General features: G+C 32.3%; 1 long non-coding RNA gene across 1 annotated transcript; it reads right to left on the reverse strand.

Moving 5' to 3' along the window:
- Window positions 1–297: 297 nt before the first annotated feature.
- On the reverse strand, window positions 298–14,374 carry LOC129233339 (uncharacterized). Its single transcript, XR_008581453.1, has 3 exons — window positions 14,244–14,374; window positions 6,319–6,425; window positions 298–455 (listed from the first exon to the last, which is right to left on the reverse strand). It is a non-coding gene; the product is annotated as an uncharacterized LOC129233339 (long non-coding RNA).
- Window positions 14,375–16,826: the final 2,452 nt, after the last annotated feature.

Raw genomic sequence — 16,826 nt, forward strand, 5'->3', positions numbered from 1 at the left:
TAGCTCAATATTTTAAATTCTTACTCACTAATGTGTTTATTAATGATCATACCAATCCAAATAGAAAATAATTTGCAACAATTACAAATACAAGAATTGGTATTAGGTATAGTATAAAATGTCAAAAGATATTGTCTGTTGAAAAAAAAAAAAAAAAGCGTACAAAGAAAAACATGTATGGAGCATTGAAATTATATTATATATGTACTTCACATGAAGAAAAACGTTGTTTTGGAGACTCAAAAAAAAAAAAAAAAAAAAAAAAAGAAATATAGACAAGAATATAGAAAAAAATAAGTAAAATTTATTTGCAACAATAATTTTTGTTCAATTTTTTTATAACAATTAAGAGTTAAAAGTGAGCAACAATCAAAAGTACAAAACAGTAATTTTTAATAGCTGTCATCTTTATCACATTTCTTTTCCCTTTCTTCAAGTCAGTTTCCAATTAACAACTGAAAAGTAAAAAACAAATAAATAAGTTTGCATTTCAGAGGTATATGTTCAAAACAAGTTTAATGTGCACAAATCTCTGCATGTACTGCAGTCAACAAGGCAAATATGAGTTGCCAAGGGGTCAGATATTGTTTAGGCCTTTTCCCCCTTAAAAAATATGCAAAAACAATCTGTAGACAGTGGCGTACCTAGCATGGACAACACCTAGAAGCGAAAGAAACTAGTTTCGAAAAATAAGAGGAGAGCGTTTAAATCCCCCCAACTAGTATCCCTGAATGTCTCTTTAAAACTTCATTTTTTAGGACTTGAACTTCAAAATAGTTTTTGGGGAGAGCCCTAGAACCGCCCTGCCTGTAACACGTTCCGAAACTGCGTTTTTAGAACTTTAATTTTGAAAAGATAGGCGGAGGGAACTTCAAAAAGCCCCATTCCTTTCATTACACTAACCTCAACAAATATAGCGTTTTAAAGATTTCAATTTCTAAAAATTTCCGCAGAAGGCCTCCCTAATTTTTCCTCCCCACAGCATTACCAAAAACCGTCTAAAACTGCGTTCTTAAGACTATAATTAAAAAAAAAAAAAATCCCGGGGGAGAATATACCGCCCTCCACCCCTATCCACCGAAAGCAAGATTTCTTTAGCAGTGCCCTCCTAACACTATTTTTTGGTTGCGCCAATGGGTGACTTTTAGACTGCAAGTGCGTCAATTCAATTTTTTAAAAAATAATTTCATCTAAGTTTTCTATTAAAAATACAGTGAAATTCCATAACAACGAAATTTCCGTTTCAACGAACTACATTTTCAGTCCCTATATAACCGCCATTACATTATTTGAACTCCATTACAACAAACAATTTGTGGTCTCTTGATGTTCGTTGTAACGGGATTTCACTGTAGTATAAACTGCCTAAAAGCATATATTAATTTAAATTTTACATTTTATTTCGTTTTTGGATAAAAATTTATCAATTATTCTCCTATTACATTTTTTTCGAAATTATCCAGTTTGAGTATTTATCCAGGCCTCGGGTAAATATCCCAAAAATATTTACCTACCTACTTGGTGTTTACATGATCCACATCATTGGTTATGATTACTCTTTTGCTTTATATCATTCTATACATATTATTTCATATAATAGCTCAATATTTTAAGTTTGTACACATAAATTTTCTATTATTAGTAATCATAGCAACATAAATATAAAAGAGAAAAAACAAAAAATGTAAGAATAATTATTAGATATAGTATAAAATATCTTAAGGTTTGTCAGTTTACTGTTAATAAGATGGTGGGATCAAAAAAAAGTATTATATGCTTCATAAATAAATTATGTACTGCAATTTACATTTCATCGTCTTTTAGGGTATTGGAGAGATATGTTTTGAGAACACTTACCTGCAGAAAGGAAGGAAAATAACAATCAAAATTGTCCGTAATTTAAAGTTAACTTAGAAGCTGAAGTCAGCAAGCGTACGTTGTATTTTTTTAGCAACAAGTTACTACATACTAACATACATGACATGTTTTAGTTAATTACTTTAACCAGACTTTGTTTATAAGAAGGGTTGCACTTTCTCTTTATTTAAAGTAAGATGGGGTAAGTGCACCAAGGGCATCCATATGCAAAATTTTAAGGGGGAGGGGGGCGCCTCAGATATCCTCTCCATGGTTTAGCAGGATATTTTCCCCATTGAAACAGATTTCACTACAGATTAAAGTTATTAAAATTTGACATTTTTTATAACTTATTCCTTAATTGCTGGAGAAGAAATGCATTTGCAAAGAAAAAAGACCCCCCCTCCCCATATGGGCGCCCTTGAAGTGCACCCTATATTGTGGGGCAAATGTGACCCCATGCAATTTGCCTTTAATTTTGTTTATAATTTCTATTTTCAGTTCATTCTTATATTTTCTCTTCAATAACTTCTGAATTCCAATTGTGTATTAAATTTGGAAAATGGGGAGAAATCGGCTTGAAAGAATGGATCAAGAAAAATTGTATTTGAAATATAACATCCAAGCAATGATAGTCTTGTAAAAACTGAAAAATGAGGTGTGAATTAGATTAGATAATTTCAATGCAGGGTTGGCAAAAACCCGGGTTTTTTTAAAAAAGCCCATGGACCCAGGGTTTTTTTAAATAAAACCCAAAAAAAACCCAACTAAAGCTGGGTTTTTTAAAAGAAATTGGGTTTTTTTTTTTTGTCTTTTTTTAGGGGAAAGGTGGGGTACTCGTAGCATATTGTAGCATAAGTATATGAACAAAGCACAAAAATTGTCTTGATAAAAAAAGCTGGAAAATTCAGCGTTTTCTGAAGAAAGGTATAAAAGACGACAAAATTCAAGAATGGTGAAGTTTCAGATTTTTTTAGTTTCCATGATTACCAACAGTTAAGGCAAAGTTACTTCTTGAGTGATAAAATCTATTGTTTATTTGTTCGTTTTTAATTTCGACATTTTTTTTTTGTATTTTACTTTATTGTATTTCATTTTGTTATGCAAAACTACTGTAGAACCTCAAGTAGTTTAAATCCCTTTTTACTGAATTCCAGCTTAATCAAGACATTTCTTTGAATTTTATGTTGCCTGTTTTTCTACTTCTGTGTACAGAGTAAGAAATATTAAACTTTTTCGTAAGATAATGAAAATACTGTACATCCTATTCCGTTTTCTGTCCGACCATTTGTAAAACCTGTTAATTTCTAAAAAATATACCTTGCTTATTAGAGTTTTGTGACGTGTTGGTTTGCAGAAAATAATTCACATGAGAGCCTTTTAGCCAGAGTAGTTTCCTCTGTACTATCTGCAAATATTGAGAAAATCTGACGTGACAGGACTTAGTCAAGGTAATTTGAGTTCTTTATTGACCAGTTGAAGGAAAAAAGTTAAATATATTTATTTAAAATCTTTGAAGCATTTTTTAATGCCCTTAAGAGTTAAGAAATACTATTAAAGTTCAAAATTCATTTTTTATGTCCATTGCCTATTGAGAAAAAGAAATAAAAAAGAAGTTTAAATTGTAAAAGTATTTAAATTAATTATTTTTAAAAAAAAAAGTTCTCAGAAAATTTTAAAAAACCCAAAAGTGGGCTAAATAATGGGTTTTTTCAAAAAAATCCATTGGGTCCAATCCGGCCAACCATGTTTCAATGTAGTAGTTAGATAATTTGGGGTTCCAAAGTGAACTATTGTACACCATTTAAAAGCTAGGCGAGGTTAGATATCTCTGTTTGGTAGTGTTACTGTGATTCTTCTACAGGACCGATCCTAGGGTGTCAGCCGCCCACGTGAGAAGACCAAATGTGCCGCCCCTCAAAAGTAATTTTCATATTTTGACTAATATTCAACGTCCACATAAATCTTTCTTCAAATTTCTACATCAAGTTCTAATTAAAAAAAAAAAAAAAAAAAAAAAAAAAAAAAAAAAAAAAAACAGAAGAATGATGAACTTTTAAAAAGGAAGAAAAGTTAAATAGTAAGAAACTCCTTAGGTACAATTTACATCTTCGAAGAAAGTAATAAATACCAAAATTTACTAGTCACGTATTTTATAGCCTGTCTTCGGTGACATCAGAAGAAGAATGCAGGAGGGGGGAGGCAGGGGGTCAGGGAAGGAGGGATTGCGCCCAGAAAATTATCGAAATTGGAGTAAAAAAAGTTTTAGTTAATCTTTGGTTGTGTTTGATTGCAAGGACAAAAGAGTCGGACATATTCAAGGTGCATGGAGAAATTCTTGAAATTGATGTTATTGCAGTTTTATGAACTTTTTCAAGACTTCAGGGAAAAGTAATTTCAGAGTATTTTCCTAAAATTCTTTCAAAATTGAAATCAATTTGAAGCTATTTTTTGTGACCATAGCTTAGGAAGGATCAGTTCTCTTCCCAAAAATTTTTCGAAACTGAAGTTTTAAACACGCCATTTTGGGTTATCTTTGTTGACGTTGCTAGAGGGAGGAAGATTCAATCGTCTTCCATCGAAAGTATTCGAAATTGAAGTTTAAAATGCAAATGTAGGCTTTCTTTGGTGATGGTAGGGGATCTTTCAGCTTTTCTCCTGTAATTTCTCGACACCTATTGTTTCTTAAACCGATTTTTTGGCTATATCTGAAAATGATAGGGGAAACGCAAAAATATTCCGAACCGAAATATTTTTTGGAACTAAAATCTTCTTTACGCAATTTTTAGGAAGGATATGTTTTGGGGCTCCTAAGCAGATATTTCTAAAAGCGCAATTTTATACTATCTTTGGAGACGTTAACGAAACTGGGAAGCTTCGATGGGTCTTTTGGATATTTTTCGATATTAAGAGCCAGTTTTTATAAGAGTCAGACAGGTCAGATCATGCCATTTTTGATTTCGCAAAAAATTTTAGTGGTTTCTTTGAATGATTTTAGAAGACACATATCTTTTCTTTTCTTCCAAAAAAATTTTTTATGACCTACAAAAACACTGAAAGTTGGTCTTAACTTAGGGTATTTCTCACACATATCGACATTTTTTAATAATTCAATTATCTCTGCGCATGGAGCATCAGCAAAAGTAATCTTTGTGATTACACCATGATATTTAGTGCCTCAAATGAAATATATCACAAATTTTATGGCTGACCTTCAGTGGACCCTGGCAAGGGTGGCTAAACTGACGAAGTAAGTGAAAATGTGTCATGTTTGAGGCATCTCGGTTCCATGCACTGCGGTTCAACCATAGTTTTTATGAGCAATTTGTGTAGCGATATATATAAATTATTAAATAGGCTCATTAAATGTATGGTTAATGCTTAATGCTAAGAAAAAAGAGCAGTTTTGTCATCAAAATATGATAAAATGTGTACTTTTTAGGGGCCTGTATCTCAATGCACTGAGGGTCAGTATAGAACACACTGCTTGCATTTCAAACTAGAGTATGTGTATTTTCACAATCAAGTGACAGAACTATTGGCAAATTATTTTCAAGAACACAATATGTATTTCAAAATAGTAAAATGAATTATTTAGTTTTCAATTTAATCAACATATACGGTTTAAACTTTGCTCCAGGGATTTCCAGATACTATTTAAAAAACTAATATGATCAAAAACGTACCATAAAAGATTTATAGACTTGCAAATGGACTAATTATGCTTACTCACATACTTTATAATATGATCACTAGAAGCAAAGTTTTGAAAAAAGGTTACTATTGCGGTAAAAATGTAAGTTATATTTGTAACACTTTTCTGAAGGTGTTTTAGGTATATTTTTAATTATTTTAATTAAGATAGCCTTTTTTTCATTTGTACTGTACATTATAGCTCGTTGACATTTGTTTAGTCTGTGCATTATAGTGACAAAAATTATTTTCTCTGCACATGATAGCAAACAACTACTAAGTCATATTTTATTACTTATGATAAAAGCAATACTATGACATTATAAAACAAGGGTATTGTTCAGACGAAGGGGGTGAGAAAGGATTGTTCCCACAGACTTTAGTTTTAGATCATATTACCGATCTCAGAATGTCTTAATACAAGTAGGGATAATTATGAACCCCAGCTTCCTTGGCTGGTTTCCAAGTAAAGAAAATGCAAAAGAAAAGTTCTGTACAAATAGAAATTGATGTTACACAACTAAAAGAAGTTGCTAACATCATAAAAACATTTAAATGGTACAAATAGCAACTAGAATCGGAGACACACGCTTTAGGGTTACAAAGGACTTTTGATAATTAAGTAAAAAAAACAACCTTATTATTGAAAAGACATCAAACAAAACATAAGAAGTCTTTTCATCCACAAGCTAATTTTTGTTTGCTTATTGCATGAAAGTTAATATTTTATTTGCAGCTAAGAATAGTTTATAGCCAAGGAATACTTACCGCCACTTAATTAGAAATAGCGTAATCATCAGCAGAACTTCCTCCACAGCATGTAAAGAATGGTCATCACTACAGGCATTCTTATTTGTAATCTCCATTCACAATCTCTGAAATTTGAAGCAAAATTTTTAATCATAAGATAAAACTGTAATTTAATAACAGAAATCAAAAGAATGTAATGACTGCATTTATGCAAAGTATAAGAAACGAGAAATATTAAATAAGTGCTTTCTTTTTTAAAGGGGCGGATCCACGGACATCATGACTTTAATTGACCAAATATAGTCTAAATTGCTTTTTTTTTTTGGAACTTTTTTTCTTCATGCCTAATTATCTTATATTCAAATAAATTTAACACAAGTGTGGCATATTTGTAGCATAATTCAATAAATTACCTAACTGCACGTACATGTGTGTGCGTTGCTATTCATCTCTTTTATATTTTTCTTAATCTTTACCAATATATACACTCTAGCTTAGTGGCAGATCTAGCCAATCATTTTGGGAGAGGCCATCCAAAATTTTTTGTACTCTTCAGATATTTTATTAAAATGAAATTTTAAAAACTCAATTTTAAGCATGTTTGTACTTTGTACCTAAAATTATTTGCACTTTATGATTACATTTATAAAGTTATTTAAAAAAAATTTAACAGTTTCATTTTCAGCTAATCGATGAAATACAACTCAAATTCAATAGAATACTTCCCACATTTTGGAAAAAAGTTTATTCTAACTAAATATAAGTGCAAATTAGAAATTTAAATGAACATGCTACCTTTCTTAGACATTAAAGTGTGAATTTCATCTCAAATATACCCAATTAAAAATAATCTTAGACAGAATAATCCAAACGTTTATAGTGATGAAGATTTACATTGAGTCAAAAAATTAGAATATTCAAATTAAAGGGGGGAAAACACTTTCAAAAGAAACAACATTAATACTAGAATGCGTCATTTTTTGCTGAATTCAATGCTTTAATTCTTTCACTGTTTCCATACTCTCTTCAATGCGGCAAAAAGCTAAATTTTGTTGGCGGGCACCAGATGTTGAACGGATTTATTTAGATTTGATGGTACACCAAATTCTTGATTGTATTGAGATTGGCAGAGTTGATTTACCAGTTCAATACCGAAATTCCTCTTTCTGTTTAAAATCTATGAGTCGATTTAGAGATGTGACATGGAGTAGAACCTTGCTGGAAGATAAAATGTGTCGCTAAATGGGTAACTGCTGTGCCTCAGATGAAGTATCATTCAGTATTATTGATTAACAGCGGAAATCACGCATTGTTTTATTTTATGATATATATAACTTCCCAATTCCAGCAGCTGTCATGCACCCACAAACCAAGAAGGATGTGACAAAGTGGAGAGAACCTCTTACACAAGATTTCTCATACGCTTTTCCTTTTAAACGTCAAACCCAAACACCTTTTTTTGTTTACAGATATTTCAAAAATGATTCATCACTGAATATAATACTTTTCCAACGTTGTTGCCCCTGTTTGAGGTTACCCCTGATCTCCTCTTTTTTTCGACAGATATTACAAATAAATATGCATCACTGAATAAAATGTCTTTTCAGTCTTGTTGCACCCAAATGAGCTTCTCTTTGCTCCAGGATAGTTGTGCACTTTTCTGCTTCATGTTTATCTTTGGTCTTACTTCGTAGATCCGCAATTAAAACTGCAGTTTATGCAACCATCCAAGTGTAGTTGGCGTGGATAAGATAACTATACATTCTGTCCAACACTTATGGACATAAGAAGCATTTTCAAACGATTATTTTGGACAATTTACTTTAATTTGAATTCATCTCTGCCAGGTGTTATAATTTTTCTACCTCGTTTGCTTCGATTACTTTTTAGTTGGTCAGTCTTATATTGCTTTAAAATCTTACATACCATAGAAAGGTTAAAGGTTCATTTGAATTGAATTGGATAGTTTTTTTCTAACTTTAAGAAATGATGCAATATGTAACTTCGTTTTTTTCCTATTTATCACCTTGACGACCCATTTTGAGCAATAAAAAGCTTTTATAAGAGCGTAAAATTATCCAGGTGCCAAGCTCCATACTTGTGACAAACTATAGGGCAACAGGTAAACAAATATTTTCTCTACTTTTTAAAATTCACATTGAATGAATAGATTATTCTAATTTTTTGTCCCATATAAAAAATTTATCTATTATTCCAATGTGTTAATGACCTATAAATCGTTAAAATAATATCTGAAAAGTTGTTTAAATTGATTTGCCCTTTCATGAATAACGAGTTCTTGTTTTTTTAATTTCATGCGTTCATTTTTTCCGACCCAGGGACAAGTTTTGTTCAAACAGTTCTGATATTCTATTATTTTGAATTTGGATTGTATTATATAAAGCACTAAAATGTAACTACAAATAAATAAATACTTAAATGTGCAAAATCACTGTACTACTGCAAATTAAGTTCTAAATGATAAACATTAGTGTTGAATAACAATGCGAAACAAATAAGAAAAAAGGAAAACATTTTTTCTACTGATGAGGATTTTTTAAAACACTTAATGTTTCAATATTCAAAAAAATTTGGCAAAAAATATTTTGCTTTGGTGTTTTAAATAGCAAAATGTAGTTTTAAAACCAACTTCACTTTTCTTTTTCGCAACGGCTAAAATAGGCTACTGAATATTTGAGAATTTAATTTGACTATTTTCATTTAGTTTCAGGACGTTATCCCCCCCCCCCCCAAGTATGTAAATATTTGGTACAATGTAGATGTGAAATTTAAAATTACATAAATTTATTAGAAAAAAAGGAAACCAATGGTTTGGCTAATAAATAGTGAGACATCAGCTAGGCCAATTTTTCTAGCCGAGCGTAATCAAAAATAGCCAGTGATTGTTGATCTCTGAGGACTACCGATTATTTTTTATGGTTATAATCAGAGTAGTATAAAGTTTTGTAAATTTTATGGGGGCATGGGGTTCTGGCAACCGAACTGACAAGGGGCCTTGACTCTCAGGGACTCGGAATGACAATCATATTTTTGAGACTAATGCACATATTAAAATAAGTCATCCATGATTTTAAAGAGAAATTTACCAGGTTTTTTCTTAATAAAGTTTAATCACATAAATGTGCAATGTGCGAGCCCATTGTACAACGTGCTTAATTATAAATGCCCAATGTTGGAATCTTTAGTAATGCAACATCTTATCTATAATTGAACTTGTTTCACACATTTTGGAGTATTGCACTGTCAATGAAGGTAGTCTCCATACACCCCATTTTGAAGAGAAAAAACTTATGTGAATTCCTGAGCATCAAAGGACAACTGCACCATGTTTGGAAAAAAATCCAACGAAAACTGGATTTGCATAACAAAAATCCCTTGTGGGGTGTATTCACACCCTCCCCCCTTTCCTTATAGCAAAAACCCCTATGACAATTCCTGACCATCAAAGAACCGCTGTGCCAAATTTGGCAAAGATCCGACGAAAACTGTGGATTTGCATAAAGAAATCCACTGTGGGAGGGAGGGTGGCCCCCCATTGTGAATAAAAAACTACTCTAAGTGAATTCTTGAGCATCAAAGTACAGGTCTGTAAAATTTTTGCAAAAATCTGACGTAAACTGGAATGGTGGTGTTTTCGCACCCAACCCCTTCCCTCCCTCATAGGTAGGCGAAAAACTCCCTATGAAAATTCCTATGCATCAAAGCATCACTGATCCAAATTTGACAGAGATCCGACGAAAACTAGGTATTTGTAAAAGGAAGTCCCCGGTGGGAGGGGGGTTCTGATTGGGAACGAAAACAGCCCAATGTCAATTCTTGAGCATCAAAAGATCTCTCTGCCATATTTGGCAAAAATCTGATCTAAACTGAATTAGCATTAATAAAATCGTTATTTGGTTCAGCGTTAGAAATTAGTGCTGGTCCACTGGTCCCAGACTAGTGAAACCTACCTGGGACCACCATAAAAAATAATTGGTGGTCCTTAGGACCAACTGTTGTATATTTTTTATCACACTCTGCTATAAAATATTCAAAAGCATTAGTCTAGCCCAGTGATTCCCAACCTGGGGGCGATCAAACTCTTCTAGGGGACGATAAATTTCTAGGGGGCGACTGGCAGTCGGATACCTGGTAATGGAAAATTCTTCACCTTTCAAAAACTATAGTTATTAAAACAAATCGGTACACAATTCAGAAATATCTTTCAGAATACCTATGTTGTGTAATACCGAACCAAGCATATGGCACGTCAAATCAAAGAAAGTCGTTCCCAGAAAATAAGGCATGTATGATTTACAGCTCAATCAAATCTGTTCGGATAAAAAAAATCCCAAAAGCGAAAAATAAAATCTTTTATTTTATTGCCATTTTCACGAGGAATAAAAAAAATCTTGTAAGCACTGTCTGACCGTTGGCGCCATCATATACTTAATGCCTGAAAAGTGGATGGATATGTGTAAGAATGGATTTTTGCATTTACTTATCTGTTGTCATTCAGAATCTTGCAATCAGCGCATAAACCTCCTTACGTAGTTTCTATTGTTTGATTTAAATTAGTGAATTTCTGTTTAATTGTGCATGTTTCGTAGTGTGGAAGTTCGATATGAATTCGAAAAAGAAGTGCCGGCAGTATTCAGCAGAGTATTTAAAATTTAGTTTTGTCACGTCACCGCAAAATGTGCAGTTTCTGCATTGTCTTTTGTGCGATAAAACATTTTCTAGCTATGAAGCGATGAAGTCCTCGCGAATGAAAGAGCATTTTTCAAGAGTACATGGTGACAAAGTAAATAAACCTCTTAGTTATTTTCAAGACCTCAAAACAAAAGCGGATAAACGGCCAAAGGTGGGTGAATTACTTAGAAGACAAGCAACAGATCTTGACAAAGGACTTCTTGCTTCTTACGAAGTGTCTCTTTTGATACAAAGATGTGGTAAGCCTCATATGATTGGCGAATCTCTTATTCTACCGGCTGCCAAAAAAATAGTTGAAATTTTGCTTGGTGAGGGCTCCAGTAAAAAGATAAGTCAATCTCTCCTCCTGAGTAACAACACAGTTTCCAGGAGAATAGATGAAATGGCTGCTGACATTGAGTGCAAACTCATAAATGTTTTGAAACAAAGTAAATTTGCACTACAGACTGATGAATCAACTGTGACAGATAACAGCTATTTTATTAGCTTACGTGAGGTTTATTAATGAGCTGAAATAGATAACTGAGAAAATGTTGTTCGCCAGAACTTTGATTACTGATACAAAGAGATTGTCGATTTTTAAATTTGTGAAGGATTATTTTGAAGAAAAAGAAATTCCATTGACAAATGTAAGTGCTTGCGCAGCAGATGGTGCCCCTGCCATGGTGGGTGGTTATGTTGGGTTTCTTGTATACCTTAAAAAAGAAGTGCCAACAGTGATTACCTTCCATTGTGTCATTCATCGTCAACACTTGGCTGCAAAAAAATTGAGTGGTGTTTTACATGAAACCTTACAATTAGTCATTACTGATATTAACAAGATCAAAACTAATTCTCTCAATGATCGCCTGTTTCGTGAGCTTTGCCATGAAAATGATGAAAAATTCGATCGCTTGCTTTTACATACGTCTGTGAGATGGCTTTCCAAAGGAAACTGTTTTTCTTTGAATTATTCAACTTTGTAGCCGAGTTTCTCGACTTGCATGATCCTGCTTTAAGTGAGAATTTGAAACAGCGCAAATTGGAACTTACGTATCTCACAGATATTTTTGAAAAAATGAATGAAGTCAACATTAAGTTTCAAGGAAACAAGATAAACCTCATCAAGGCCAAAAGCATAATTTCAGCATTCATTTCCAAATTCAAAATCCACAAGGCAAATATTGGACATAAAGAATTTATCCTGTTTCCAATTCTAAAAAAAAGTTTAATCGTGGAAGATGAATTTCCTGAAAAAAAAATTTTGATTTATATTGATCACCTTGATCAGTTAAAAAAGAACATGGAATCAAGGTTTGCAGATTTGATCAACTTACAAATTTCTGACTGGATTTTAGATCCATTTAGTTTTGAAGATGTGGATGAACTGGAAACCTCTTTGCAGACAGAGTTTATGGATTTGAAATTCGATTGCGAATCAAAAATTACTTTCAAGCAATACGGAACTTGCCTGGGTGAAGCTTATGGGTACTTACCCATAACTTTGGAAATGAGTTGAACAGCTCTGCATCTCATTCCCCTCAACATATTTAGTTGAAAGAGGATTTAGCTCTGTAGTGCTGCTTCTCACGAAGCAAAGAAATAGATTGGACATCTGCCTCAAAAGGGACCTCAGATTAAATTTCACAGACATCAAAGCTTTAACGGAGATCCATCAAGCACAAGGCAGCCATTAAAAAGGTAAAAAAGAACAAATCTTAACAGTTAAAACAAATTAAAATTAAAAAAAAAAAAGCATGTTACTGAAAAATGTAATTTTCTCATTTTTGCTAAGTATGTAAATGACGTTGGTTAATTAAAGCACTTCAAATTACATTTTTTCTTTTTCTTTGAGGGGGGGGGAGGGGTTAAGATTAAAAAATTCAGTTTTAAAGCTAATTATTGCTTTATCATGCACTTTAACTGAAGAGCTGAAAAAATTGAGTTGTTCTCCCTCTTGTGTGATACATGTGAGACATAAGTATTCTTATTAGGATTTTTTCGTTTTTCATTTTTTTTAAATAAAAATATTTCTGTTCAGTATTTTTCTTAAACATTTTATTCAGCTCAATATCAATAGTTTATGTTTAATTTGAACTATGAATCGTGTTGATACCTCAATTAGTTAATTTTTAATTGTTGCATTAGGATGCTCTTTTAACCAATACACATTCACTTTTATTGGCCTATGAGAGGTCATGTCAGCTTTGTCAGAAAGAGAGCAGGGATCCTTGGAAGGAACCTGCTCTGAATGATAATAATATAAGTTTTGAAAACTCTATAGGGGGAGGAAATCCGGAGACCTACTGACAAAGGGGCCCATATTTACCTTCGGCGACCTTGTGAATTCTTCTTTTTGACTATAGTTGAAAATTAAATAACTCTTTGAACAATGCAGAAAACATCTTAAAACTTCAAACATTCACCCATCACACAGAGCTATGAAAGATTACGTATTGTTAAGTCAGTATTTTAATTTCTCTGTAATGAAGTCCCGTATTTTCTTTATAAACGATATATCGAACAGATAGAAATATAAATATTTTTATAGCGGTAGTAGATATATATCGATATATGATGGTATATCGGTATATTGCCCAGCCCTAGTGATGTATGAAAATGAAAAAGTGAAGATGCAGTAGTAATGTTATTGTGGGACGGGGAGGAGTAGAGTAGTAATTGCCCTCCCACTGATTATTTTAAATCACGGGCCCGGATGCAGTGGTACCCCCATTATTGAAACTCTGCACATGCCTCTGGTACATAATACAATTTGAGTTTGGAATAGAATATCGATTATATCAAAGTAAGCCCTAAATTTTAAAACCATTGTTGATGCTACTTGAGCAAGTGAGGTTTTAGATTTATATATTAACTAGCAAAAATACCCGGCGTTGCCTGGGTCAATAATAATTGTGAGAAACAATCTCTACTTTCTTTCGTTTTGTTTTAACTGAAAGAACTCAAAACACACCGCTTTGACGTGATTAAAATCGAGCTTCTTCCTTACCCATAAAAGTAAAATAGCAATAAGTATGAACAAACGAGTACAGTAGAAGACCGTTTTAACGCACACCTTGGGACCAGAGCTTTTGCGTTATACAGGTTTTGGCGTTATATAAGTCATTTCACAAATTTTGAAACTAATATTCAAAATATATCTATATTAGCACTTCAGAATGAGTTCTATCTGTAATGAGTATTAAAACACTAATTATACAACTAATCATTCATAAATAAACGTGTTTTACCATTAAAAGGGAGAGAATTATTCTGCACTTCTGTCAGCTTCATGGTTTGCATTAACAGCTGCATTTTCAAGAGCCATCTGATATTTTCTCTTTACTGTGAATATTAATTTTCATTTAAAAGCTTTGAATTAACTGGAAAGATGAAAAACTGTTTCAAAATTTAATTTTCCTAACAATTTTTATGTTAGCAAGGCAAAACAAAGGAATTTTTTAAACTTAAAAACCTATTGTTTACTTCTGAAAAGTTGTGCGGTTTATGGAGAATTGCGTTACATAGGTCGGCGTTATAAAGGTATTCTACTGTATATACATCTATGTACTACTTATGTGATATTGATTCATACCAAAATAAGTTAAGAAATTAGCACATCTACATTAAAATATTTTATCTAACATTTTCATAGCTTTCTTCTTATTAGCAAAATTTTTTAATCTTTGAGTTACACAGCAAAATCTGAACTACTATCAATAATTTACATGATACAATACAATGATATGTAAAAAGAACTGAATTTGTCAAAAGGAAAAAGACAAATTTTAACTCAAAATTTATTCTTAAATAACAAGTAGACAAAATGAAATTTTAAAAGATTAAGCATTATAAGCAACAAATCTGGCTAATCATATTAGTATTTGAACTAGGGCTATTCCATAGTAACAGACTAACAATCATAGAAGATAAATAGGCTTAATTTTTTATAAAAATATATTTTTTTGCAAATTAAACATGGTTTACAGTTATTACATGACTTTAGAAGATAAAAAAATGGTTTCATTATGAATAATTATAAAACATATTAAAATAATGAACAAAAATATGCCATTGTAACAGACTAACAGGAATTACCCTGCTTTTTAGATACCTTATTGATTTTGCACTTTTCTTATAGAATAACTTCTAACTTATTATAAGAAAAGTGTATTTCTTTTAAGTGGGAGTAGATAAATGATATTTTCTCAAAAGTTGTTTTCTGGAACATTGTTAATTAGTAAAAAAATCAATTCTTACCTGTAACAGACCAACATCAAATTTGTAACAGACAAACAAGTAATCACAAGAAAAAGAGCAATCCAGGTTCAAATAGATTTATTGACTTGAATGCTAGTAAAACAAAAGTTAATGAGTTAAATTTAAAGATTATACATCTTTAAACAATTTGAAAAAGTCATTTGACACCTGGAATTGAATTGGGGCTCGTCTAAAAAGCCAACAATCGAATCGCGGTCAACATGGGAAATATCTTCCTTTTCTGGAAAAATAAAAGTATTGTTACCACTTTTTTTAACAAAAGTAATAACCGAACGAGAGTCATCAATTAGATTGGTCACTTGTCCAATAAAATCCTTTGTCCGAGAAGAATTTTCGTGCGAGAATCGGACCACAACCCAACATCCAAGACTAACTTTCTTTGTCTTTTTAGTTTCCAAATTACAGTTGACCTGTTTCAAAACATCAGAACAGTGAACTTTAAAATTGAAAGTTGTACCTTTAATTTTAGAAATTTTTCTTACTTCTACTATACCTTTCTGAATAGTGCGAACACAATGTATTTTGTGTGTTTCTGGTATTGCCAAGATATTCTGGAATTTTAAATCTAAATCTGGTATACAGTTCTCAATTTCAGATTTTCTAACAAACATGATAATGGTTTTTACAAGATTCCGGGCGGCATTTGCAAATTCTTCAGCATTCTGAATTATAACTTTTCTTGATTTAATTTGAATCCATACAAGGTGCTTAATCATGCCACCAATCCCATCGACGGCCCCTTTGCCATGGGAGGTTGCAAAAAAGTTCCAGTGAACTTGAACCCCTATTTCATCTTGAAAGTAAGTCATGTTAAAGAGTGTGTATTTTTGTTTAAAATGCTGACTGGCACCGTCAGAAAATATCTCCACTTGTTTCACTGTAGGGTTTTCATTTTTGAAACTTTCAATAATTTTTTTTATAAAAACATGCACAGCATATTTGTCATGGTTCAAATAGTCCGAAATCATAGCGTAAGAATGGGACTTATTTTTGAACCATATCACACATGTGAAGATGGTAACTTGATTTTTGGCCCAGTGAGCACTTTGCACTTCATCTTGGTGCGATATCGTGAAATTTTCTGCAAAATCAATCTGCATTAAAGCAGAATCGTCTTTTCTTAACTTTTGCAGCATGTTGAAATATTTATGCTGCTCATCTTTAATATAACTATGCTTTGTGTATGTAGGAAGTCTATTTAAAATTTTTTCAATGATTTCATCAGCTGTACCCTCATTTTTCACTTTCACAAGTCGTTTCTCTTCATTTAGACACCATTCATGCCAAGAAACATCAAAATCTTGCAAGTCTGTTTCGTTAGATATTTGCAGAACTTGAAGTAGACGCTCTTGGGTTGTGTGGCATGCAACACAGTCCCCCATCATACATTTTTCATTTTCCACATTGCATACTAATTGGGAAATAATTTCATTCGGTTTCTGATATGGTGATAAATTTGACAAGCCTTCCAACAGGTAATTGAAATTGGCATGTATTTGACAAACACAAACGTTGCTAGGAGTTTCTGCCATTAACAAAACATTCTTGGGACG

This window comes from Uloborus diversus, unplaced genomic scaffold (genome assembly GCF_026930045.1).
Source record: "Uloborus diversus isolate 005 unplaced genomic scaffold, Udiv.v.3.1 scaffold_349, whole genome shotgun sequence".
In the NCBI taxonomy this organism is placed as follows: Eukaryota; Metazoa; Arthropoda; class Arachnida; order Araneae; family Uloboridae; genus Uloborus; species Uloborus diversus.